Source organism: Schistocerca piceifrons, chromosome 3 (assembly GCF_021461385.2).
Source record: "Schistocerca piceifrons isolate TAMUIC-IGC-003096 chromosome 3, iqSchPice1.1, whole genome shotgun sequence".
Lineage (NCBI taxonomy): Eukaryota > Metazoa > Arthropoda > Insecta > Orthoptera > Acrididae > Schistocerca > Schistocerca piceifrons.
The window spans coordinates 663,916,900-663,942,374 of NC_060140.1; the positions used below are offsets into that span (position 1 = coordinate 663,916,900).

At 39.6% G+C, this 25,475-nt stretch overlaps 1 protein-coding gene across 5 annotated transcripts in view; it reads left to right on the forward strand.

Moving 5' to 3' along the window:
- LOC124787874 (heat shock factor protein) overlaps positions 1-25,475 on the forward strand; it is a 191,550-nt gene that overhangs the window by 82,200 nt on the left and 83,875 nt on the right. The gene's annotated exons all lie outside the window — the stretch shown is intronic.

Genomic DNA, 25,475 nt, shown 5'->3' on the forward strand with positions numbered 1-25,475 from the left:
TATTTTGAGTTACTTGCAAATTTTTTTTTTATTTTTTTTTATTTCTAATATAATTTATTCATGTTAAGCTCCTGTATTTCCAGTAGCTTTTTATATTTGTAAATTCACAAGGAGCGTTCTAGCCTCTTCCAGTAATTACAGATACTGAAAATGCAATTATGTGACTTTAATTATTTGTGGCAGTGTAAATAAGTTCTTTTCCTTATTTTTTTAATTAAAAAATTGCGATAGTGTAGTTTTCATTCAGTTTCAGCATAAGTAATATGTAAATACAAAATTTCTCTCTTCTATCTTATACTGTGTGAGCTGGTACAGTTGTTATGTTATGGAATTGCAATCTTTCCAGTCATCCTAATTTAGTGGGTTTTTATTTCGTATAAACCATCACACATAAGTACTGGAATGCTTCCTTTGTTTAGGCTGTGACTGATTCTTCCCACTCATCTCTGCTCTTAAGACCTTATGTCCAAGAGGCATTTTTTTTTTTTTAATCTGAAAAGAAACACACAATTTTGTATATATTTCAGGTGCAAATTGGTAGGACAGAATGGACAGTGGGAAATAGATGTTTCAAGAATTTATGTGAAAAGCACTGCTGAAAATATGTTTGCTATTGTGTGAAAAAAATATTCTTTGTTTCATGTTAATGCTCTTGAAAGCAACCACTTCTTTAATTGAAAAGATATCGTTCTATTATTTACCAGTTGGTACCTTCCATGACTCTGTAGCTAATGCTCACCACTTAGTCCCAAAGAATCATTAAAATAATAATGAACCAGTGGTTTTTCTGACAAGTGAGAGGACGTAGTAATTGATATTTAGGCAGCTATAAAGTGATGGTAGAAGATTTTGACTTTAAGATATTGTGTATTTTCTACATAGTATTAGGGCAGAGTGCGTAGTGGAACTTTGAACTGTTATAGGAAAGAGGCCATACTCTAATGCTGTTCCAAACCATCAGATGAATATGTTTAACAATGAAAATAATCAATTATGATAATATAATATAAACATATAGATAAAAAAAATCTACTCACCAAGTGGCAGCAAGGGAACATGCACACAAAAGGATTTAACTTTGGAGTCAGTGGCTCCTCCTTCTGGCAAGAAGAGTTGGAAGGGAAGGAAGAGGGGTGAAGGAAAAGGACTGGAGAGGTTTAGGGAAAGGGGTACAGTTCAGAAAAGTCACCCAGAACCCCGGGTCAGGGGAGACTTACTGGGTGGGATGAGAAGGAAAGACTGTTTGATACAGATTCTACATTTAAGAGTTATCATTGTCGAAATAGCAGCAGTAGTGGATGAGTGATTAGAATGCCACAGTCTTCATCAGGTGCAGAAATCTCGCTCACTTTAACACAAGCACAATACATAGGCAGTGGTGAGGGAAGATGCTGGTACTGCCTGTAGTAACGGCTATGGATGTAGTGGCGATCGACTAGGGCTGTTAGATGCAACTGTGCTGATGGGAACAGGGGGGGGGGGGAGGGGGGGGGGGATCGGATGAGGGAGAAAGAGGAGAGGAGAGGAGAGAAGTAAAGAAGGGGAACTACTATGCAGGATAGATGGCATGTGTGTTACTGGATTGGGAGCAGGGAAGGGAATAAGCAGGTGAAGGACACAGAATGCCTGAGGTTGAAACTGGTTATGGGAATGAATGATATTGTGAAGAGAGAGTTCCCTCTTGCACAGTTCAGACGAGTTGGTGTCGGTGGGAAAAATTCAGGTGGCGCAGGCTGTCTGAAGCAGTCGTTAACATGAAGTACAACGTGTTGAGAAGCATGCTGAGCAGGTGGGTCGTCCAGCCGTCTCTTGGCCACAGTTTGACGATGGCCATTCATGTGGACAGGCAGCTTGTTCGTTGTCATACCCATGTAGAATGTAGCACAGTGGTTGCAGCTAAGTTGGTAGATCACATGGCTGCTTTCACAGATGACCCTGCCTTTAGTTGGTTGTGAGGGGGTGTGGGATACCTGCAACAGGGCTGGGAGATGCCTGTCAGGGCTGAAGGTGGTGGTGGTGGTGGTGGTGGTGGTGGTGGTGGTATGTACGATGTGTGGAACAGATCTTGCACCTAGGTCTGTTACAGGGACATGAGCCATGAGGCAATGAGTTGAAAGCAGGGTTAGTGTAGAGACAGACAGTGAGATTGTTTAGGTTGGGTGGACAGTAGAAGACCATCATGGGAAGGGTGGGGAGTATAGTGGGGATGATATTCCTCATTTCATGTCATGTGTACTAATTTTCTCTGTTAGCTCAAACCATTCCTCTTTCCTCAACAATGTCTACAGTTTTGGAACTGCTTGTGTTAATTCCTTTACATCCATTTCTAATATCTTTGACAGCGACATGACACAGTGTTTAGCACACAGATGTCACTTTCAGGAAAAGTGGGGGTTCAAATCCCTCTAAACATCCGATTTATTGGTTTGTGATTATGTGGTTTCTGCAAATTGATTATATTGAATATTTAAATGTTTTCTTTGGAAGAGAGAAAGTCACAAAGTCAATTTCCTTCCCCACCTGAACCTCTGATCTATATTTAATGACCTTTATTTATAGCCTAATTTTGTTGTATTGTGGGAACTCATTTATCGGGATCTGATTGACCCATAGCATTTTCCTTAATAGGGCAGTAACTGGACAGTGTTTGATTGATACTCGAGATCAATAGTGGCAACAATATATGCCCAGAATCATTAAATTTAAGTTCACCCAATCACCTTACACATATTCTGACAATTTTTCAGTTAACAAGTTGGCATTATCTGCACAGTACTATATTGTCCCCTTTTGTTGTGAGTGTAAAATGACATTAAAGAGAAAGAAGGTGGTAGTGTCCACGGACAAAAAGTTAGATGCACTGCCAAGGACGGATAAAAAAGAATTGTAGAAAAATATTGCTGACAAATTTTACATTGAAGCATTGCTTTGATTCCATGATGCTCACAAGGAGAGGTTCCCAGTGGTGGGATTAACTTTTTGAAATCATCTATATGGTGATTAAATCAAGGTCCCAAGTATCACACCCCGTAGCCATTTGCCCTGGTGGGTTCTAGTTTGCGAGTAATTGTCGAAATAAATTTCAGAATATTTTGATGCTCTTTAACTTTATAAAAAAGGTATGTTTAACAGACTGGTAGTGCAGTGTAATGGTCAAGGTACAGACATCAATGCAAAAGATAGTGGATTCTAATGTCAGATACTTTGAATTTTTTTTTATTTTTAAATAATTATCTAAATACCTTGGCTATTTTTTATTCAGCTTGGCCATTCTTCATCCAATTAAATGGGTTGAGTGTAATTTTTTATTTCTATTTCTTTGTCACATCAGCCAGGTTAAGCAGCCTAATGGCCAAGGTACAAGCCTCACTTCCAAAAAGTAGTGTGTTCAAATCTTGTCAGGTACTTCGAAATTTTGTATTTTTAAATCATTATCTTAATACTGTGGCAATTTTTTATCCAGTTAATTGGGGTAAATGTATTTTTTATTTATATTTCTTTGTCATATCATTTTAATCATTGTATTAACCTTCTCAACTGCTCTCATTTTTCTTCCATCATTGTTTTTCAATTTGGGATCTTTGTGCATTTGAATTTAATTTTTTTTTATCTATCTGTCATGATACTGAAACATTTGAAACTGCCGAAGTATTGGTTACAAAATAAAAGAAGAAATAACCTGTTTATATTGACTATGTAGTAGTGTCAAAAATTCATTGTTAATAAATTACTATTGCTCTATGGATGAAGTAATGCAGATGAAGATTTAATCAAAAAAGAGGATGACAAATAATTCAAAATTCAAGCAAATTGAGGAACAGAAATAACGAATGCATTAATGAGGACATAAATATAGGATGTTAAAATGGTAGAAATTAACGTAAGTGAATGCACAATAGTAATTAAAATCTCATGAACAAAGATTCCAAGTGGAAAAAGGGTGTTAGGAAGAAAAATGAGAGTAAATGAAAAAATTTAATTGACGTGACAAAGCAGTGGAAATAAAAAATTACATTTAAACCAATTAATTGGTTAAAAATAATGATGAAAGTCATTTTAATAAAGATAAAAAATAAAAATTTTCCAACCCCCTGATGAGGTTTGAACCCACAACCTTTAGGATGTGAGGCTTCCTCCTTGACCATTACACTGCTCATCCAGTCTCTTAAACATCCCTTTTCCAAATTTGTAGACACTCACCCGAAATTCCTAATATTTTTCCACCGATTGCTCGCAAATTAGGGCCCACCAGAGTGAATGGCATGCCTTTTCCAAATTTGTAGACACTCACCCGAAATTCCTAATATTTTTTCACCGATTGCTCGCAAATTAGGGCCCACCAGAGTGTGTGGCTACAGGGTGTGACCTGGGACCTCGACGTAAATCAGAATGTAGATAATTTCAAAAAGTCAGTCCCACTGCTGGGGAGCTCTCCTTGTCAGGCACAAGTTACAGGTGTGAACGAGTGGCTGTGAAATGACTATGATGCCAACTATGATGGATTATCTGACAAAATTAGTATTCAATCTGAAGACAGTATTGTTGTGGCACACAGCAAATGAAATTGGTTATTGAATCTGTTTATTGGTAGGCTAAAACACATGATGGCACACTGTACAATAACATGAAACTGGCCGGAGGAGATAGAAGGTCAGTAACATAACATCGTCTAAATCTTGGGGGCTGCATGATAAGTAACAGGTGACAGCACAGTGTTGACTGAAGCTGGAAGGCTCTTGTTGCCCTAGATATAGACAAGCATAGACATCACTGATGTTGTGGTGCTATTTTTTAGTCTGTGTGCAGAGCTGGTGGTGTAGCCGTGCACAGTAGGCCAACAGTGGAGCCTCTGGTGTCGATCCCTGCATCTAGGGCGAGCAAGCTTTAGCTCAGTGCATTGAACAACATCTGTGGTCTGCTGGCACAGTCAGTTGCACATGCAGCCAGCACAGCATACAGATCGGGAGTGAGGCAGATGGTGAAAGGTACTGGTAACTGTGGGTTTACCACAATTATGGCATGTACAGTGGCAACAATACAGATGGTCTTAATAATGGTTTATTTAGAACTGTAGATGAAAACAATGTCAGCTGAACGGTTGCTAGTGAAATGTCTATGTGATGGTACTGCATATAAGTGACATAAAAATATGGCCCAAAAGAAAGTTCCTGATTATTTCAGTGTATAAAACTTCTTTTTCCCTTTCAATATCCTGTCAGTATTTATGTGAAAATAATGTATAATTTGACAATAGAAAGTCTAGGTTGTAATATCAAAATATTATGAAAACGATAGATTGCTACTCACAGTAAAGATTACATGTTGAGTTGCAGACAGGGACAGTGAAAAGACTGTTACACAATCAGCTTTTGGCCAAATCCTTCGTCAGAAATAAAAACGGCCTGAGATAGTGACCATGGCTGCGTGAGGTGTGATTGCTTGTGTAAATGTGTGTGTGTTTTCTTTTCAGTCTGCAACTCAGTATGTCCTCTTCATGGTGAATAGCATATAATATAGTTAATGTATAATTTTTTCTTCATCTGAAAATAAATACAACATACGTCACAACATTTAATCCATGTTACTCAGTTTTTTGTGACCTGGAGTAGAGTATCCAGATTTTTAAGTAGTCCGAAAAAGAAGGTTCCAATGTACTTCTTTTTCTAATGTTTTCTGTAATTGTGTATACTTTGGTTTTGCAGTCTTTGAATCATTGTCTTTTCACTCTTTTTTAATTTATGTAGCATTGGGTTCTCTTTTTGTCTGTTGTTTCTGTTATATATACTTCTCTGCATCCAAGGATCAGAATGATATGCACTCATTACTTCTTAATTTATTACACCCTTTAATTTGTAATTAAGCTAATTTGGCCCAAGAATTCAAATAACAGCAAGGGAAGGACTTCTTCTCAGTCTTGTTTTTTGTGTTCTTAGCATAGTTTAATGTAACAGTTTGTTTAAAAGAACTGAAATGCATAAAAATTATCTTTCCTGGAGTAATGTAGTCTATATTAGTAAACAACAATATTATGGAAATTAGATTGCTCATCATGTAGAGGACACATTGAGTTGCAGACAGGCATAACAAAAAGACTGGTGCAGTTGAGCTTGTAGCCACAAGGCCTTAATCTAAAGTAGAAAACAAACACAACCACAAAAGCACAACTCACACACGCATGGCCACTATCTCTGGCTGCTGAGGGTGAACTGTGTAGAGCAACTGTGCCTGATGGGACAGTGATCTGTGGTTGGTAGGAATAAGGAGGAGGCTGAGGCAGGAGGATGAGGTGTAGCAGGATAAAGGTGGAAGAAAGTGTAGTGCTGCCTGTGGGAGCTTTCAGGGACATGGTGGGGACAGGGTAGGGCTGCTAGATGCTGTCAGGAGGTTCTTCGGGAGCGGAGTAAAGGAGGGGTATGGAGACTTGTGGGTTTGTTGTGAAAGGGATGGATAGGTGTAGTTGAGGGACTTGAAAAAGTTTAGGCCAGTGGGGCTACGGAAACTTAGGATATATTGCGAGGAGAGTTTCCACATGCACAGTTCTGTAAAGCTAGTGTTGGTAGGGAAAATCCAGATGACACAGACTGTGAAGCAGTCATTGAAGTGAAGTACAATGTGTTGGGCAGCATGTTCAGCAATGGGGTGTTCCAGTTGTCACTTGGCCGCAACTTGTAGGTGACCATTCATGTGGATAGATTGCTTGTTGGTTGCCATGCCCGAGTAGAAAGCATTGCAATGGTTCAACCTTAATTTATAGATCACATGGCTGCTTTCATAGATAGCCTTTGATAGGATAGAAGGTGCCTGTTACCAGCCTGGAGTAGGTGGTGGTGGTGGTCGTGGTCGTGGGAGGATGTATGGGATTGGTCTTGCATGTAGGTCTGCCGCAGGGATATGAGCTGTGAGCCAAGGGATTGGGTGCAGGTGTTGTGTAGGGTTGGGCGATGATACTGTGTTGGTTCTGTGGGTGGTGGAATACCACTCTGGGAGGAGTGAGGAGGATGGTGGGTAGGATATTCCTCATTTCAGGGTGCAACGAGAGGTAGTTGAAACCCTGGTGGAGAATGTGATTCAGTTGCTTCAGTCCTGTGTGGTACTGAGTCATGAAGGGAGTGCTCCTTTGTTGCTGGATGGGTGATATAATTTATCCTAGACCTTCAAATTGCCACTCTTCCTCACTCATTCTCATGCATTTTTGCATGTTATTTTCTGTACCTTCCTCCTGTGCCATATGAACTTGTTGAACCTTGACCTACCTCCCGATCCCCCCCCCCCCCCCCCCAAAAAAAAAAAAAAAAAAAAAAAAAAAAAAAAAAAAAAAAAAAAAAAAAAAAAATCTCGTTTTCTTCCCTTATTCCAGAATGCAGGTACTAACCTTCTTCAATACATTTACAAATGCTGTCATCTCTCTTCACACACACATCCACCCACCGAGCTGCATCCCACATTGTCATCTTTCTATTAATTTTTGTCTTTTGATCACATTGTGTTTTCATAATTAGTTCAGTTCGTTTTTACCTTTCACTGTCAGGCCTACTCCCTCAGGTTTTACTTTTTTTCCTCATACCTCATCTGTTCCGTTTGTCTCGTGGTTTTCATCCACATATTTTTATGTAATTTACTTAACTTTTACCCAATTTTTATCTTCTTCTGTAGATCCTTGCTCCTTCCATCTGGGCCAATACAGAAAAGTTTCCTCATCCCTCGTGAGAACCCATTCCCACATATTGTTACTGCATTGTTGCCTAGCTCATAGAAAATTATCACCAAATGACCTTACCATCAAATTACCCATCTCTGTCTGCAACCCGTCCTTCCATGGCGACCTCCATCTGTTCAGATTCCGTCAGCCCTCGCCATCCTAATTCCTCATCTCCATCCATAAAATTCTCCTGCTCTGTATCCCAAATTCCTGCATCCCATCTCTCACATTGGAACACTTGACCTCCAGGAACAAGAGCAGTATGCAGACGCCACCTCAAAGTACTTTCCAACCTGTTCACCTCCTGCTCCCAACTTCCACCACCTTTACAACAGCCTCCAAACCTCCCCCACTCCTCATAGCCAGTAAACAATGCCTCACACGCCTACAGCATTTACCACACCTTCAGAAACTCCCTCCCATCACCATATAGAATCCAGAATCTAATCAGACCTGAAACACAATCATTAACCTTTGCTCCAAAAACTTCAGTTCCACAGAAGTATGAGTCCTTTCCAAAGGCCTTATCTCTAGCTCCACTCTCAAATACACTCGTGATGGACTTGTTAAAGACTCTCCTTCTCCCAGGTGTTAAGTGGAAACACTTTTTCACCACCAACCCTACCAGTCATACTCAACCCAAAGCCAAGAGAGAAAAGGCACAGGAGATCTGTTTCTGTACGGGGTTGGAAAGGTATTACTGTCTGTGAAGGCTTCAGGGAGATCCTTGGTTTATTTCGAGAGGGACTGCTTGTCACTACAGATGCAATGGCCACAGTTGGTTAGGCTGTATGCAAGGGATTTATTTGCATGGAATGGGTGGCAGCTGTCAAAGTGGAAGTATTGCTGGTGGTTGGTAAGTTTGATATGGACACTTAACATCCCTAGTGTCCATGACCTTCCCCAGTGCCTAAAAGATTCCAAACCTACAACCTCTTCCCTGGTCTCCATGACCTACTATATCCTCACCTACAATCTCTTCTCCTTTCAAGGCGTCACCTACAAACAAATCTGGGTGTGGCAATGAGCATCCACACAGCACCATTGTATGCCAACTTATTCATGATCCATCTACAGGAATCCTTCCTGACCTCTCAGATCCCACACCCCTTGTAACGTCTACGCTCTGGCGTACGTTAACTCTTTAAAGCCTGTACTATGGTAAGTTGACGGGCTTCACCTTATAAGAAAGGATTTTAGTAAATATGTTGACCGCGTGTACCTGAATGGAGGCAAAATCAGACTTACACCCACTCAGTAACAACAATGATACGTCAAGCAAGTCTGAAGTGCAACTACACGTTAGGACGGGCAAGAAACATACACAGCAGATGCTACCAATTGTTAATAATACGGTCGCCAGCCTGATTAGGCATTAAGTGAGTTTTTTCCTTGTACAAGTGGATGTACGTACAAGCATAACAACTCGTAGTAATACTGCATTATATGGTAAATTTTAGAACCAGAAAAATCTACTGAACTAATATTTTCCCTTTCTGTACTAATTTGGACAAGCTATAAATACACAACATTACACTATAATGATTACCACAAACTGCATTTTGTCTATTGATCCGACTGAAATCGGGCATAGGTTACCCTAGAAATAGCACTTTTGAAACACACATACAATGTCAATTTTAAGAAGGGTAAAACACTGATAAATTTAGTTTTTATATTGACTTTAACTTTGCTGGTCAAATCAGTTCAGTACACTTAAGAATTTAAATGAATAGAAAAGAAAAGGAGGGTTGGGGGGGGGGGGGGGGACCCTGAATTGTCACTGTATTGAAATTCTTTGACTATTGAACTCATTAAGCACTCAAGGTTTCCAATATATGAATTACTACTCTTTTTGTCTTATTTCTTGCTTATTTAACTACTATTATTTTTGTCTCAAATTAATTATACTTCATTACTAAACCACTTTCAACATTATCTTCCAACTTTGTCAGACCTATGTTCTTTACTTGTATATTCATTAACAATAAAGTTCCTTAAACATCATTCTAGCATAGATAGGTCTGCAGGTAATTCTTATTAACATAAACTTTAAATCTTCATTTCGGGACACTTGGATTGCACAACATGTGGAAAGGACCCTGTCTAGGTTAGTGATGAGGATAATTAAATGATAGGACAATTCTGGTAAAAGTTAAGTTGTTATTGAACAGTCAGAAACAAAATTAACACTGGTCCACACGAATACAGTACTATATGTTTCAACATGTTCGTGTCGATGCGGCGGTTGGCGGGCGGCGAGATGGCGAGGCGCACAGCACACATACAATCACAGCTATGGCTCTTGATGTATCGGCACTTTGCTTCTTCTTAGCGTCGCAATCCTTTTCCATTTAGTGCCTATGGAATATAGCCATGCTGTATAGTCGTCGGAAACGGCACATCCGAGGCTCAATGAAATCACGTTTTCCAGGAGAGCTTCCTCGATCCAGAGCGTGTTTCTTAGACCGATGCCCAACTCCGACTATTACTGCTGAGCCCGTTATGCCGTGCAGCGCCCGTGTGTATTTTCCCGCGCTCGCCTGCCTCCACCTTTTACCGCTCCCCTACAGACATGGTATTCACCAAAGGTTTTACATTCCACATATCCTAATACATTGCCTACGTATGGACCAGGCGCACAATTACAATTTTAAACATGTTACAATAGATTCAACATGGGTTACACTTCAATTCTGTTATAGCATTGCTTGAAATTTGACATAAATATTAATATTCACATCGAAAGTTGCTTACAGTTTCTTTAACATAATGACATGAAAAGAAAAAGAAATGAAATCAAAACATTGCTTACACTAATTTATTGAAAATCAGAGGAAAAAATTATTATATGTACAGTTGTTGTTACACATGCCCCTGTTTCCAGTAAATTTTACTAAGTACAAATTTGATGGGAACACTAAATTTTACATTTATACAGTGGTTCTGAATCTTTATGTGAATTTCCCATAAAAAAAAAAAATAAAAAAAAAAAAAAATTATACCACAAGCTTCCTTTCACTCACATTATATAGGTCTACACTTTTTTAACATATCAAGAACATTTACTTATCATTTACTTAAGTGCCTTTGGCACAGTCCACTCTCCTGTCACAACATTATTTAAATAGCAAATTACTCATTTTTACTAAATTTCTCAAAGAAATAATTTCAAAATCTGGAACACAACCACTTAACTACAAAAGCAGTCCTTTTCACCTCATATTGTCACGTCTCCTGTATCACACTTACAATTCTCCTTTGACTATTTATCTGCCCTCTTTGGTGTTTGGCAGTCCTTTATATTATGGCTCATACACTGCCCATTTTCATTTTTGACAGTCCCATCTTTTATCTGGCTGATAGCGTGTATCCTTTCTTTTCAGTAAATTTCTCCATACATCTTTACATTTACAGTACATTCGGTAATCTGAAACTCACATAAGTACATTAGCACACGGTCATTGGTATACATACATTTACAAAGATTAGTTACATTTGGAATAAATTAGTTTCAGCATAAGATACAGCATATTTAACGCAAATTGCTCTCTGAGAGTACTTAGGTCACTCACTCGTAGGAACATACAGTTTCAGGTCCACAACATTTCTTACACCTAAAGGTCTCTTGGATTTTGGGTAGATCAGGTAGTAAGCATTATCGTGTGGAATGTTCTGTATTATATACGGTCCATTATAGATGTATTTGAATTTGGAAATTTCATGGTTCAGTTCACTAGACTTTTCATGGGTTTTTAAAAGAACATAATCCCCAATTTTAAATTTTGAAACTTTCAGATTTTTATCATGTCTTTTAGATCTAGATTCAGCTTTTTGCTTTGCCTTTTTTCTGACTAATTCTTTCTTTTGACTCAACCCCAAACTTGTACAAGGTGGAAACTCTAGTTTTTCCTCAATTAAACTTTTACTTCTGCTGCCTAACAAAATTTCTTCCGGTGGGAACCCAGTAGTTTCATGATGTAATGTGTTCATGACAGTCTCAAAGTCCGATATAAACTTGCCCCAGGCCCTATGGTTATGACTGCAGTACGTTCTACACAATCTTCCGATTTCTCGCATGTACCTTTCAACCGGGTTGCTAGCAGGATGATAAGCTGATATATATTTAACCTCCACACCATTTTGCTCCATTCCTTCTTTCCAAATTTTGGATATGAACTGGGGTCCATTGTCAGATAGTACTGCCTTGGGTTTCCCGATGGTTCTGAAGTATTCGACCATCCTATTAAATACAGCTTTTGCTGTTGCTCTTTTCAAGGGGTATAATTTCACAAACTTTGAGAATACTTCCAAAATTACTAAAATATATGCACAATTTCCCGAAGTCTTTGGGAGGGGACCATATAAATCTACCGATAATAATTCTAGGGTGTCATCAGGTAATGTACTTTGCATTGGACCTCTATTAGTTCTGTTCGGTACTTTGGCCCTTTGACAGACATCACACGACTTAATTCGTTCCTTTACCCTCTTACTGACACTACCAGCAATCACTACTACATTATTCAGTTTATCCAAACATTTCTTTGGACCACTATGCCCCAATGCTAAATGAAAATAGTCTATGACCTCGGTATCGAACTGGTGTGGCCAACATACTCTCCATTCCTCAGTGGCTAAGTCTTTCCTCCTATATAAAATGCCTTTAAAGATTTTGTAATACTTCTTAATTTGAGGATACTCCACACTGTCAAAATTTACTTTCACAGATTTCCATGTCGGATCCTCATTTTGATGGTATCTCATATTTTTACATATTTGTTCAATTTTCCTTTTTCCTGAAACCTCTTTCATATACCTTATCTGAAAAGTACCCTCTTCACCATTTTCATTGGGCACTTCACTCATACCATTAGGCAATCGAGATAACGCATCTGCCACATAATTCTCAGTACCCTTAACATAGCAAATCTCGTAATCAAGTTGTTGCAGGTACAAAGCCCAACGAGTTAGCCTGCCATTAAGTAAACGACAATCCTTAAGAAAAGTTAAAGCTTTGTGGTCAGTATGTATGATGAGTTTATAGCCCCACAAATAATTTCTGAATTTCTTTAACCCCCATATAATGGCTAAAGCTTCCTTTTCTGATATAGTGTAGTTTCTCTTGTATTTTGTTAGAGTTCTACTTGCAAATACGATAGTCCTGTGTTCGATTTCCTCGCCATCACAGATTTCTTGGAAAACTTCTATACCAATTCCATAAGCATTGCTGTCAGTACTCATATGGAAAGGTTTTGACAGTATGGGGTGATGCAAAATTTTGTCATTCAAAAGTTCACTTTTTAAATTTTCAAAATCTCTCGCGCACCCTTCAGTCCACACAAAAGCACTATTTTTCTTAAGTAGATTATTCAAATGAGGACTATTAAAAACTTGCCCCTTGACGAATTTTCTATAGAACCCACATAAACCCAAAAAGGCTTTCAACTGTTTTCTATTTCTAGGAGCTGGACACACTGCTATTGCACTTAACTTCTCCGGGTCCTTGCCAATACCGGTCGCAGTAATAATGTGCCCCAGAAACTTTATCTCCGATTTCACAAATTCACATTTCTTCCACTTAAGCGTCATGCCCCCTGCTTGTAGAGCAACAAAAACTTTCTGCAATAATTCACAATGGTCTTTACATTCTTCTGTAGCAATCAGTAAATCATCTACATAAATGGTTAGCCGGGAACTCAATTCTCTCCCTAATACAAAGTCCAGTGCCCTAATAAATACTGCCACAGAAGTGCTAAGCCCAAATGGCACTACTTTATACTGATAGCATTTCCCAGCGAATAGAAAAGCAGTATATTTACGGGATTCTTTACTCAATGGGATTTGTCAGTATCCGGCGGTCATGTCCAGACTGGTTAAATACTTCACATTATAAAATTTTTGGAGCATTTCGTCCAGATTTTTAGGTCTGTCTATTTCCCTCTTTACAATTTTGTTCAAAGTCCTGGTGTCAATAACTACTCTTACTCCCCCATCCCTTTTGTTCACGATGATAAGGGGACTATTATATTCGCTGCTACTCCATTCGATTACACCCCATTCTATCATTTTATCTATTTCCACTTGCACACCCTGCCTCTTTGATATGGGTACCGAAAACGGTCTTACAAAGAAAGGTTTATGCTCTACTGTCTCAATCTGGTATTCGAAGTTCTTCACTAGGCCAGGTTTGTCCGAAAATACGGTGCTATTACTTTCTAAAATACCAAGCAATTCTGTTTTCTGATCAGGAGATATCTCCTTCAAATTTTTCACAATTTCTTTAAAATTATGCCCCTGCTTGTCACTCTCATCTATTAACCTCTGGACATGGTACACCTCATACATATTTGTCAAACCATCATTCCATTGGTCAATCTCCAACAATAAAAAATCAATTTCTGAATCGAACACCTTCCCATTTTCCTCAAATTTTACTTCTAAATTCCTAGATGTACTATCAATTTTGATCACTTCCTGGCTACAATCAATAATAACCTTTTCTTTATCCAACCAATCTATTCCTCTTTATCCAACCAATCTATTCCCAGAATCATTTCAGTACTCAAGTCTGGCACAACCAAAAAATCGTGTTCAAAATTTTGTCCTTTTATACTAAATTCAACCAAAATCTGGTTCTTTACCGGCTTGCTAGTCTTGCCAGTAGCACCAACAATTTTTACACCCGTCACTGACATAATTACTAGTCCAGGCTTATCACAAATGTGTCCGAAAAACGACTGGGAGATTGCACTTATCTGAGATCCAGTATCAAGAAGTACTTGCAATTTCACATTAGAAATTTCAACAGGTATTACAGTTTGTTTAACCGTCGAATGTTTTTCATTGTTGTGGTCTTCCCTAAGCAAATCCGGGTCGACGATAACATCGTCCCAAGATATGCTTTTAACATTCACCTCACCTATATCTGGCGGTTTCTTTGGTTCCGGAAGTTCAAAGTCATTAATTACTTGAACTCTATGTAAAATAGATCCTGAGTCGTCAGGTGGCTCTTTCTTTCTTTGTTCTGTCTCAACATCTGGATTTTGTTTTGAAACTTCGTCATCATTAGGTACAATATCGCAATTAACTGTATTTCCATTATTTCCACTATTACCGAAATATTCGTCATCTGAACTATCGTCCGAATCCGACCATTCTGGATCGCTTTCAGGTTCTAACATAAAAGCTTTTCTGAGACAGGCACTAAGTTCTTCCTCTGCGTTTTCGTCAGGTTTAGATTTTAACTCAGTATCCTCTTTCGGCAAAACGTCCTCATTATCAGCTTTACTCACATCTACTGTTAATTCATATTTCGTGTAATCCTCGTGGACTTCAATTACTTTTAGGTAATTACCTGCCCCTTCCCCACGGTGCTTTTCGGTAGCAGCTCGTGCTGTTGGCGGATCATTAACGGAAGTTACTTCCTCGTTTATGCTCAGGATTTCATCCTCCAATTCCTTCCTATCTTTAACCTTCGTCCTATCGGCAGCACGCGTACTTTGCGCGGCGCTATTTACTCTCTCCTCTTTAAAATTCGGGCCACGTCACCTTATCAATGTCCCTACTATCTTCTTTTCCACTAACTTCCTTGTCTCATACTCCTTCTTAAAATCCTCCCACTCACATTGCTTTAGGCCCTTGTACAGATTGTCGATCTGCACACGCCAGTCAGTTACTTCTGGTAAATCATTCTCGCCATTTACTTTATTGCTAACACTGCTAACCGCACCTCTCTGTGTATCCACAGTTTCATCTATTATTTCCTTCGCCACGGAATTACCACTCGTAATGTATTCACCAGCTCTTACGGCAATGTTCGTATCTAATGCTGCCACATTGCTATCGGTTTCTCTCTGAACAGCTGTTTTGCTAGGCTGGGCCGTTGCCCTCTGATGCTCCACTCGCCTGTTAACATGTAGCGCTCTGCGCGGCAACGATGACTCATTTATGCCCGCACCTGACGCTTGTTTCGCAACAACACGTTGCGTCGTTCCACACCTGTCTCTAAATTGTCTCATAATTTTACTGTCGGTCCGGTAACATTTCTTAAATTGGGGCCGGTATGTACTGTCCGCTTCCGTTTGGCCCGCTACGTTCGCGGAAATCAGTTTCCCGCGTCATTATTATCTTGCGCGGTATACCCTCTACCGCGACCTAGATAACTTCCCCTTCCTCTTCCTCTGCCTCTTCCTCTCTGTATCACGTTGACGCGAAACCCTTCGCCGTCATTTCTCTCGTCATTATTACGATTATTCCTGTTACCAATATTTTGATAATTGGCACAACTTTCGCGCCAGTGGTCTTCGTCTTCGACCCTTTCGAGGAACGCTTGGAAGCTACGATGATTGCTTCCCACGTATCTCTTCGAATCTTCTGGAAGCTTTTTATATAACTCCCATATTATTTCAGAATCGGATCTTCTTCCTCTTAAATGCGTCAACTTCCGGTACCAATATTCGCAGAAATCTTTTAAAGAATTCCTGCCCCTGTTATCATGAAGTTTGGCCATGATAAACTCGCGCCACAAATGATCCTGTTTTTGTTCGGACCAATATTCTTCCGTAAACTTTTGCTTAAATTCTTCGAACGTCATTCGTTCGGTATTCAAATTAATTCCCCAGCGCTTAGCGTCACCTGCTAAGGCGCTAATTACTACGTTTATCTTTTCCTGATCAGACAAGTGTTCAGGAAATATTCTCTCGCAATTTTTGATGAAATCTAACGGATGCCATCCGTTATGTTTCTTGGCGGAATTGAAGCATTCCTCACCTTCCAATAGCTTCGTAAGTGGTGTGCCATTACAGACAACACCAGGCCTATCTTTAATTTTACCCTCAAGATCGAAAATTTTGCCTTGAATTTACGATGTATTTTGTTCACACTTTAGTACACATCTGGTCACCTTTTCGCCTAATTCTCTTTCAGTGTCTGAAACTGCCTTTTTCAACTGTGATATTCTGTGTTGACATTCGTTTACGATCTCAGTTTTAAGACCGAAAACTTTTTCGTCTAATTTCGTTTCAACTAGAGGCTCTACTTTCTCTTGGATGTTGAGAATTTCAACATCAAACCTACTGTTAATGTTGTCAATTTCCCCCTGCATAGTATCCATATTTTTGTTAATTGTGTCAATTTCAAATTTCATAGTATTTACCACAGAACTTAAATTACCCACTTTTTGTTCTACCTGTTCTATTTGTTTACCAATTTTAATTCCTTGTTCTTCGACCTGTGCTTTAATCTGATTACTTTGTGTTTTAAGCTGCTCGTCAACGTGTGTTTTAAGCTGACTAACCTGTGTTTTAAGCTGATCATTCTGTGTTTTGAGCTGCTCTGCAACGTGTGTTTTAAGCTGATCATTCTGTGTTTTGAGCTGACTAACCTGATTACTGACTTGTTTTTGAAGCTGATCACTCTGTCCTACAATTTGTTTGGTTAATTGTTCAAATAAATCGTTGATGCTTAAAATTTTCATACTGTTTTGTTCTACGGAATCAGTGTGTTCCGATCCTACCTCAAAAGTTTCTTTCGGTTCTTTCTTTATCTGTGGAGAATCAAACATGTCAGTGGATTCGTTCACGTACCCACTATCGTCTACAAAGTCATCCCCTACTTCTTGTTTTATCTCTTGCTGTGTTCGAGGCAATCTCGACATTTCAATCTGTTCATTAACATGTTCGTGATATTGTATATACGCCAATTGCCTTTCGCTAACGCCATCTGTTATCTGGCCGCGTAAACTCCTGCTATTGCCATGCGCATCTTCCATTACGCTCGGCACATCTACCGTGTCTACTTTCCTGTCCATACTGAATGCAAATTACACCATACTACTATACTTGACGTTCACTGCTATTTACTTTACTAAATATTATTGCAATTCGTGCCACTGAACATCCACTGCTCGGTATTCACATTAATTTGTGACCGATAACAATTGGATGTCCTGTCACCGGGAAGCCACTTGTAACGTCTACGCTCTGGCGTACGTTAACTCTTTAAAGCCTGTACTATGGTAAGTTGACGGGCTTCACCTTATAAGAAAGGATTTTAGTAAATATGTTGACCGCGTGTACCTGAATGGAGGCAAAATCAGACTTACACCCACTCAGTAACAACAATGATACGTCAAGCAAGTCTAAAGTGCAACTACACGTTAGGACGGGCAAGAAACATACACAGCAGATGCTACCAATTGTTAATAATACGGTCGCCAGCCTGATTAGGCATTAAGTGAGTTTTTTCCTTGTACAAGTGGATGTACGTACAAGCATAACAACACGTAGTAATACTGCATTAGATGGTAAATTTTAGAACCAGAAAAATCTACTGAACTAATATTTTCCCTTTCTGTACTAATTTGGACAAGCTATAAATACACAACATTACACTATAATGATTACCACAAACTGCGTTTTGTCTATTGATCCGACTGAAATCGGGCATAGGTTACCCTAGAAATAGCACTTTTGAAACACACATACAATGTCAATTTTAAGAAGGGTAAAACACTGATAAATTTAGTTTTTATATTGACTTTAACTTTGCTGGTCAAATCAGTTCAGTACACTTAAGAATTTAAATGAATAGAAAAGAAAAGGAGGGTTGGGGGGGGGGGGGGGGGGGACCCTGAATTGTCACTGTATTGAAATTCTTTGACTATTGAACTCATTAAGCACTCAAGGTTTCCAATATATGAATTACTACTCTTTTTGTCTTATTTCTTGCTTATTTAACTACTATTATTTTTGTCTCAAATTAATTATACTTCATTACTAAACCACTTTCAACATTATCTTCCAACTTTGTCAGACCTATGTTCTTTACTTGTATATTCATTAACAATAAAGTTCCTTAAACATCATTCTAGCATAGATAGGTCTGCAGGTAATTCTTATTAACATAAACTTTAAATCTTCATTTCGGGACACTTGGATTGCACAACATGTGGAAAGGACCCTGTCTAGGTTAGTGATGAGGATAATTAAATGATAGGACAATTCTGGTAAAAGTTAAGTTGTTATTGAACAGTCAGGAACAAAATTAACACTGGTCCACACGAATACAGTACTAAATGTTTCAACCTGTTCGTGTCGATGCGGCGGTTGGCGGGCGGCGAGATGGCGAGGCGCACAGCACACATACAATCACAGCTATGGCTCTTGATGTATCGGCACTTTGCTTCTTCTTAGCGTCGCAATCCTTTTCCATTTAGTGCCTATGGAATATAGCCATGCTGTATAGTTGTCGGAAACGGCACATCCGAGGCTCAATGAAATCACATTTTCCAGGAGAGCTTCCTCGATCCAGAGCGTGTTTCTTAGACCGATGCCCAACTCCGACTATTACTGCTGAGCCCGTTATGCCGTGCAGCGCCCGTGTGTATTTTCCCGCGCTCGCCTGCCTCCACCTTTTACCGCTCCCCTACAGACATGGTATTCACCAAAGGTTTTACATTCCACATATCCTAATACATTGCCTACGTATGGACCAGGCGCACAATTACAATTTTAAACATGTTACAATAGATTCAACATGGGTTACACTTCAATTCTGTTATAGCATTGCTTGAAATTTGACATAAATATTAATATTCACATCGAAAGTTGCTTACAGTTTCTTTAACATAATGACATGAAAAGAAAAAGAAATGAAATCAAAACATTGCTTATACTAATTTATCGAAAATCAGAAGAAAAAATTATTATATGTACAGTTGTTGTTACACCCTCATCTGGTACAGATTTGCTGACATTTTCATGATTTGGATCAAGGGTGAGATCATCATATCCACATTCTCTAGAGCCTCTACACCTTCTCCCATATTTGCTTCATGTGGTCCTCCTAAACGTGAAAAGTCACCTTCCTTGAGTTGTCCTCCACCTCAAAGGTGGCTACATGAGTACCTCCATCTATATCATACATACCAACCACCATCAATACCTCTACTTTGACAGCTGGCACCCATCCCATACCGAGAAATCTCTTCTATACAGCCTAGCCACTCACAGTAGTCACATCTGTAGTGACGAGCAGTCCATCACGAAATACACCAAGGGTCTCACTGAGGACTTCACAGGCTGTAATTACTGTCCCAACCTTGCACAGAAACATATCTACCATGCCTTATCTCTCCAGTCACCCATAACCTCTTAAAATTCCATGTTGTCTGGCCACAGAGGAGCATTCCCCTTGTGACTCAGTACAACCCAGGACTAGAGCGACTGAATTACATTCTCCACCAAGTTTTCGACTACCTCTCGTCATACCCTGAAATGAGGAATGTCCTACCCAAATGTTCTACCCACTATCCCGCAGTGGGATTCCACCTTCTGCCACCTACAGAACACCCACACAATATCCTCGTCTGTCCCTACTCAAACCCTGATCCCAAACCCACACGTAATGGCTCGTATCCCTGCAGTGGACCTAGATGCAAGGCTTTTCCTCATATCACCACCTACTCTTGTCCAGCCACAAGCATCACCTATCCCATCAAGACAGGGCTACATGTGAAACCAGTCAAGTGATCCAGAAGCTAAGCTGCAACCACTGTGCTGTGATCTATGTGGACATGACAACCAACAAGCTGTCTGTCCACATGAATGGTCACCGACAAACTGTGGCCAAGATAAACAGCTGGACCACCCAGTTGCTGAGCACACTGCCCATACAATGTTATTGATTTCAGTGATAGTTTCACAGCCTGTGCCATATGGACCCTTTCTACCAACACCAGCTTTTTTTATTGTGCAGGTGGGATTTCCCCTTGCAATACATCCTATGTTCTCATAGCCCTCCTGATCACATCCTTCGTTAGTTACTGTCCTTCATCCCCTCTTCCCTTCCTTGTTTCCACTCCAGCATTACACAGCCTTCTATTCCACCACTGCACCTACAGTCTTTTCACTTCTCTCCTTTTACGTCCTCCCCTCCTCATCCCATCTAACATCCCAGGTACACCTAGATGCCCTACCCATTCCCCATTTCACCGCTGTATGCTGCCACAAGCAGTACTTTACTGTCCCCCAGACCTGTCTGGTTATCCCCTCTCCCTCCCCGCCCCAGCCTCCTCCTTACCTCACCACACAGATTGCGTCTCTCATCATGTGTGTTGCCCACAGTCTGGGACAGGGTTTTTGTGTGTGTGTGTGTGTGTGTGTGTGTGTGTGTGTGTGTGTGTGTGTGTGTGTGTGTGTGTGTGTCCGTCCGCGCGTGCGCCCCCCCCCCCCCCCCCCAAATTGAGAAGAAGGCCCTTTGGTCAAAAACTCATTTGTTTAGCAGTCTTTCTGTTGTGCCTGCCTGCGACCCAGCATGTCCATCATATGGTGAATAGTGATCTATCCTTTTTCATGATATCATCATTCTTCTATATCAGGTGTCGAAGTATGAAATGTGGGTTTTTTTTCCTTAAAAAATGTTAAATTCAGAAGAATGATAAATAGTGCGGTATTCAAAGTATGTTCCATCATTTATTATACATTTTTCCCTTTTGTTGTGAACCATTCATTGTGCCATTTTTTCGCAGCTTCTTATGAAACAAAGTCCGTGACCCATTGATGTAAACAGTTGGTAATCAGAGGGGGCCAAGTCTTGAGTAAGCTGCATGGGGTAGTGCTTCCAACATGTTGCGAACTAGTTTTGCCGTATGTGAAGGAGCATTATCATGAAGATAAATGACTTTCTGTTGTCTCTTTCGGTACTGTGGCCTTTTTTTTTTTTTTTCTCAAGCAGCAAACTATTCATATCAGTTGATTGTTGTTGGTAGCTTTTAATATTAATCATTCCCCAGGTTTTTAACAGCTCGTAATAGACCACACCCCTATGGTACCAACCACACCCCTATGGTACCACCAAACACAGAACATCATCTTTCTGCCAAAGTGATTCAGTCTTGCAGTCGATGTGCCTGCATCTACCCGTGATCTTTTGCACTCGGGATTCTCAGAATAAATCCACTTTTCATCCCCTGTAACTATACAATGCGAAATGACTTTTGTACTGATTGAGCACAATCTCATGTGTGTTTTTGTGCTTTTCCATTTGCCTATCGTTCAACTGATGTGGTACCCATCTGTTGGTCTTCTGAATCTTTTCCATCTGTTGTAACTATTTGAAAACAGCTTGTTGACACATGCCCAATTGCTTGGCGAGATGCTTTTGTGTTTGTGAATCATCTTCATGCAACAACACTTCCAATCCCAAATCTTTGCATTGTTTTGGCCATTTTCCACATTCCTTGTTTGCAACATTGAAGTTACCATTTTTGAAACTCCAAAACCCTCGTTCACACGTATCTTGCAATGGAGCAGGTTCACCATAAGCATCTCGTAGTAATTAGTATGATTCAGCAGTAGTTTTCTTCAGTTAAAAAAAAAGAATGCTGTCCACAAATGATCTTTGTTTAGTATAGATTTCGACATATTGAACGCAACAGTTTTCCAATTTATCACTCGTGCATGTCTTACACTTGTTGATGACACAAAAAAAACGGCGAAGTGTCAAATCTTTATAGCACAAACTGCATTAGTGCAACATCTGTTGTCTAAAATGTGCCTTTCATACTTTTACACCTGGTAAATATCTCACAGCTGTAGCCAGTTAGCAACATAAATTGTCGGTTTGGAAAAAATTCAGTGTTTTTCTTCTTGATTCATTTCTCTCATGATTTTAAAGTAGCTGGTTGTGAGCCCTGATGAACCTGCCTCTTGAATCACTTCATCAGTATGTCGTCGATTGGCGTTTTTGACAGATGATTTTGACCGGCTACTGTGCTGTTCATCTGCTGTGTCCATGCAGCTCTGATGCCTCTGTCCCTTGAATCACTTCATCAGAGTTTAATAAATTCAGAGCCAGACCTCGTGCATTATTTAAATTGAAACCACTGGCTCTGTTTGTTAGTTTGTTTTTCTGATATTATTATTTTGGTAGACTCCTTAATTATGATATCACAGAATGTCAAAGCTGGCTCTGAAAAACAAAAGAGCAGCAAAGGGTGTAGAGGACATTGGGAATTGAAATCTGCTATAAATAGTGGCATGAGACCAACATAGTTCACAATCTGGTTGGAGTTCAGACAGTGAGTACACATAACAGCAAAATTCCCAGCACCTGAAAAAGGCAGCTGTGTTGATTGTTGAAATATTGTGCATCAAATAGAAACAACAACTTTGCAGAACACCCGGAAACACAGTTGTGCCAAAAAAACCTAATAGATGACATTACTTCACTCTATAGTGAGAAGATGTTCCACAATGTACAGAAGTTGGAAAAAATTCACCGAAAGAAAGGTCAATTTCTCAGTACACTGATCTTCCTAACAAGGTGTCGAGATGAAAAAGTTGTACCTACAAGTGCTAAAATCAAACATTACTGTAACATTCCAGTGGTGAATACGATTATGTGACATGCAAGCCTGGCTCTAGTGAGAGAGAGGATTTGTGACACTTGACAAATGCTAAAACTAACTAACTTTAAAAGAGCTTTTTCATCCCCATCTTTTCATGTCAGCTAAACACCCTGTTGATTCTTGGGAATGGGCGGTCACAAGGAGAAAATGTCTTCACACCAGAAAGCAAAATTCTGTCATTTGCACAAAAAGCCAAGACAAGATACTGGGACCCATACTATAATTATTCTCAATGACAAACTTCTGGGTGAGGTTAAAGTGAAGTTACTCACTAAAAGGTTAATTTTGTGCTCACTGCAAGAATGCTACCAATAACAGATTACATCAAGTATGTGTAGCATGTTGTAGCTTCTCTCCCACCAGGAACAGCAGAAGAGGTTCACCGCAAAACTTAATAAAAGTCGCCAATGCTAAGATCAAACGTGTCCAAGGGAGAATAAGTAACACCGAGAAATGTGTGGGAGGACAAGAACTGTAGTTCTGCCAACGGACAAGAGCAGTGCTAAGGCAGTGCTAAGGTTCTACTGTCACATGTGGGGTACAATAAGATGATTTTCGATCTTTTGGATGATGTTGCATACAGACAGATGGATGTTGATTCTACAAATAAAATTGTGAGGAAGGTAATGACTCTTCTCCATGAGTCAGGGCACTTTTTGATTCCATGGAAGTAGTCACAGAAAAAGTTTGAAGATTGTTTCACAGAACCTTTTAGGCATTTTCTGACATCTACTTATTTCCTACTTGATGGGAAATATTATGAACAAACTGATTGTGTAGCAGTGGGTAATCAGTTATCACCTGTCATGGTGAAGCTATACCTGGAACATTTTGACACAAAGGCTCTAGAATCCGCCAAGTTGAAGTCATCGTGTTTCTATCAGTTACAAGGATGACAAGGCTTACCACATCATATTGTTAAAACTCTTTAAACACAATCAGCAGTGCCACCACGACTATATGGCCTTATTGAGGTACACAAGGAAGAATTCTGCTAAGACCCATAGGTTACTAATATTGGTGGACCTACATACCAGCTGACAAAATACGTGTAAAACACTCTCAGACGAATGTGTGGGGAAGTGCACTCACTACATCCACAACTCTGTCAGTTGTGGCTCCAGGAAGTGGATATCACAGTCAGTTTTGACATAGTCTTCACCTTTAAAAGAGTTGCACTTTTTGATTCCATGGAAGTAGTCACAGAAAAGTTTGAAGATTGTTTCACAGAACCTTTTAGGCATTTTCTGACATCTACTTATTTCCTACTTGATAGGAAATATTATGAACAAACTGATTGTGTAGCAGTGGGTAATCAGTTATCACCTGTCATGGTGAAGCTATACCTGGAACATTTTGACACAAAGGCTCTAGAATCCGCCAAGTTGAAGTCATCGTGTTTCTATCAGTTACAAGGATGACACATTTGTAGTGTGATCACATTAAGCAAAGAAGCCTCAAGAGTTCCTGGAGCATTTAAACTCCAGCATCATAATGTAATATTCATGATGGAAATAGAAAAAGAGGGCCAACTACCTTTCTTTGATGTGTTAGTTAAGAGAACAACTGATGGATCCTTGGGTTACAGGTGTATGTAGAAAACCTACGCACACTGATCTCTTGTCTCCATGCTTTGAGCCATCACCATCTGTCACAAAGAAATTTGATGCTAAAGACTATTGTCCATAGAGCTCAAGCAGTTTCATACAAAGAGACCACCAAAGAATTACAACACCTACAAATAGTTTTCTGAAGGAATGGATACACAGATTATCAAATTGAATGGGCAATACAAACAAAATCAAGAACACCTGACAAAGAGGTTGAGACTTGTGACTTGTGACCATGGAAGAAATGGCAAAACTCACTATTTACCTTATGCTGGCTCAATATGCCAAAAGACTGGTAGACTCCTACAGAAACATAGCATCTGGTGTGCATTATTCCCTTCAACATGATAAAAAATATTCTTTGTAATGTTAACGAACCACCAGGTTTCCGAAAGCTGGGTGTTCATTGGATTCCGTGCAAATTTGGCCTCTTTCACATTGGGGACACCATCAGAACAATTGCAGAGAGATGCAAGGAATATTAGCAACATATCCAACTAAGACAACCAGATGGCGTCGAGCACTGCCTGGAATACAATCATGGCATGAAATTCCATGAGACCGGTATCATAGTGGAGAAGTGAAGGTTCTGGGACAGCATAATTAAGGAATCTATTGAAATAAAGATGTCAAAGACGTCAAAAAACAATAAACAGGGTTCTCAGACCCAATTTAAATAGTGCGTGAGGTCCGGCACTCAGTTTATTAATATCTTGCCGGCCATCACTTGTAGCACAGTTGGCAGATAATGCAG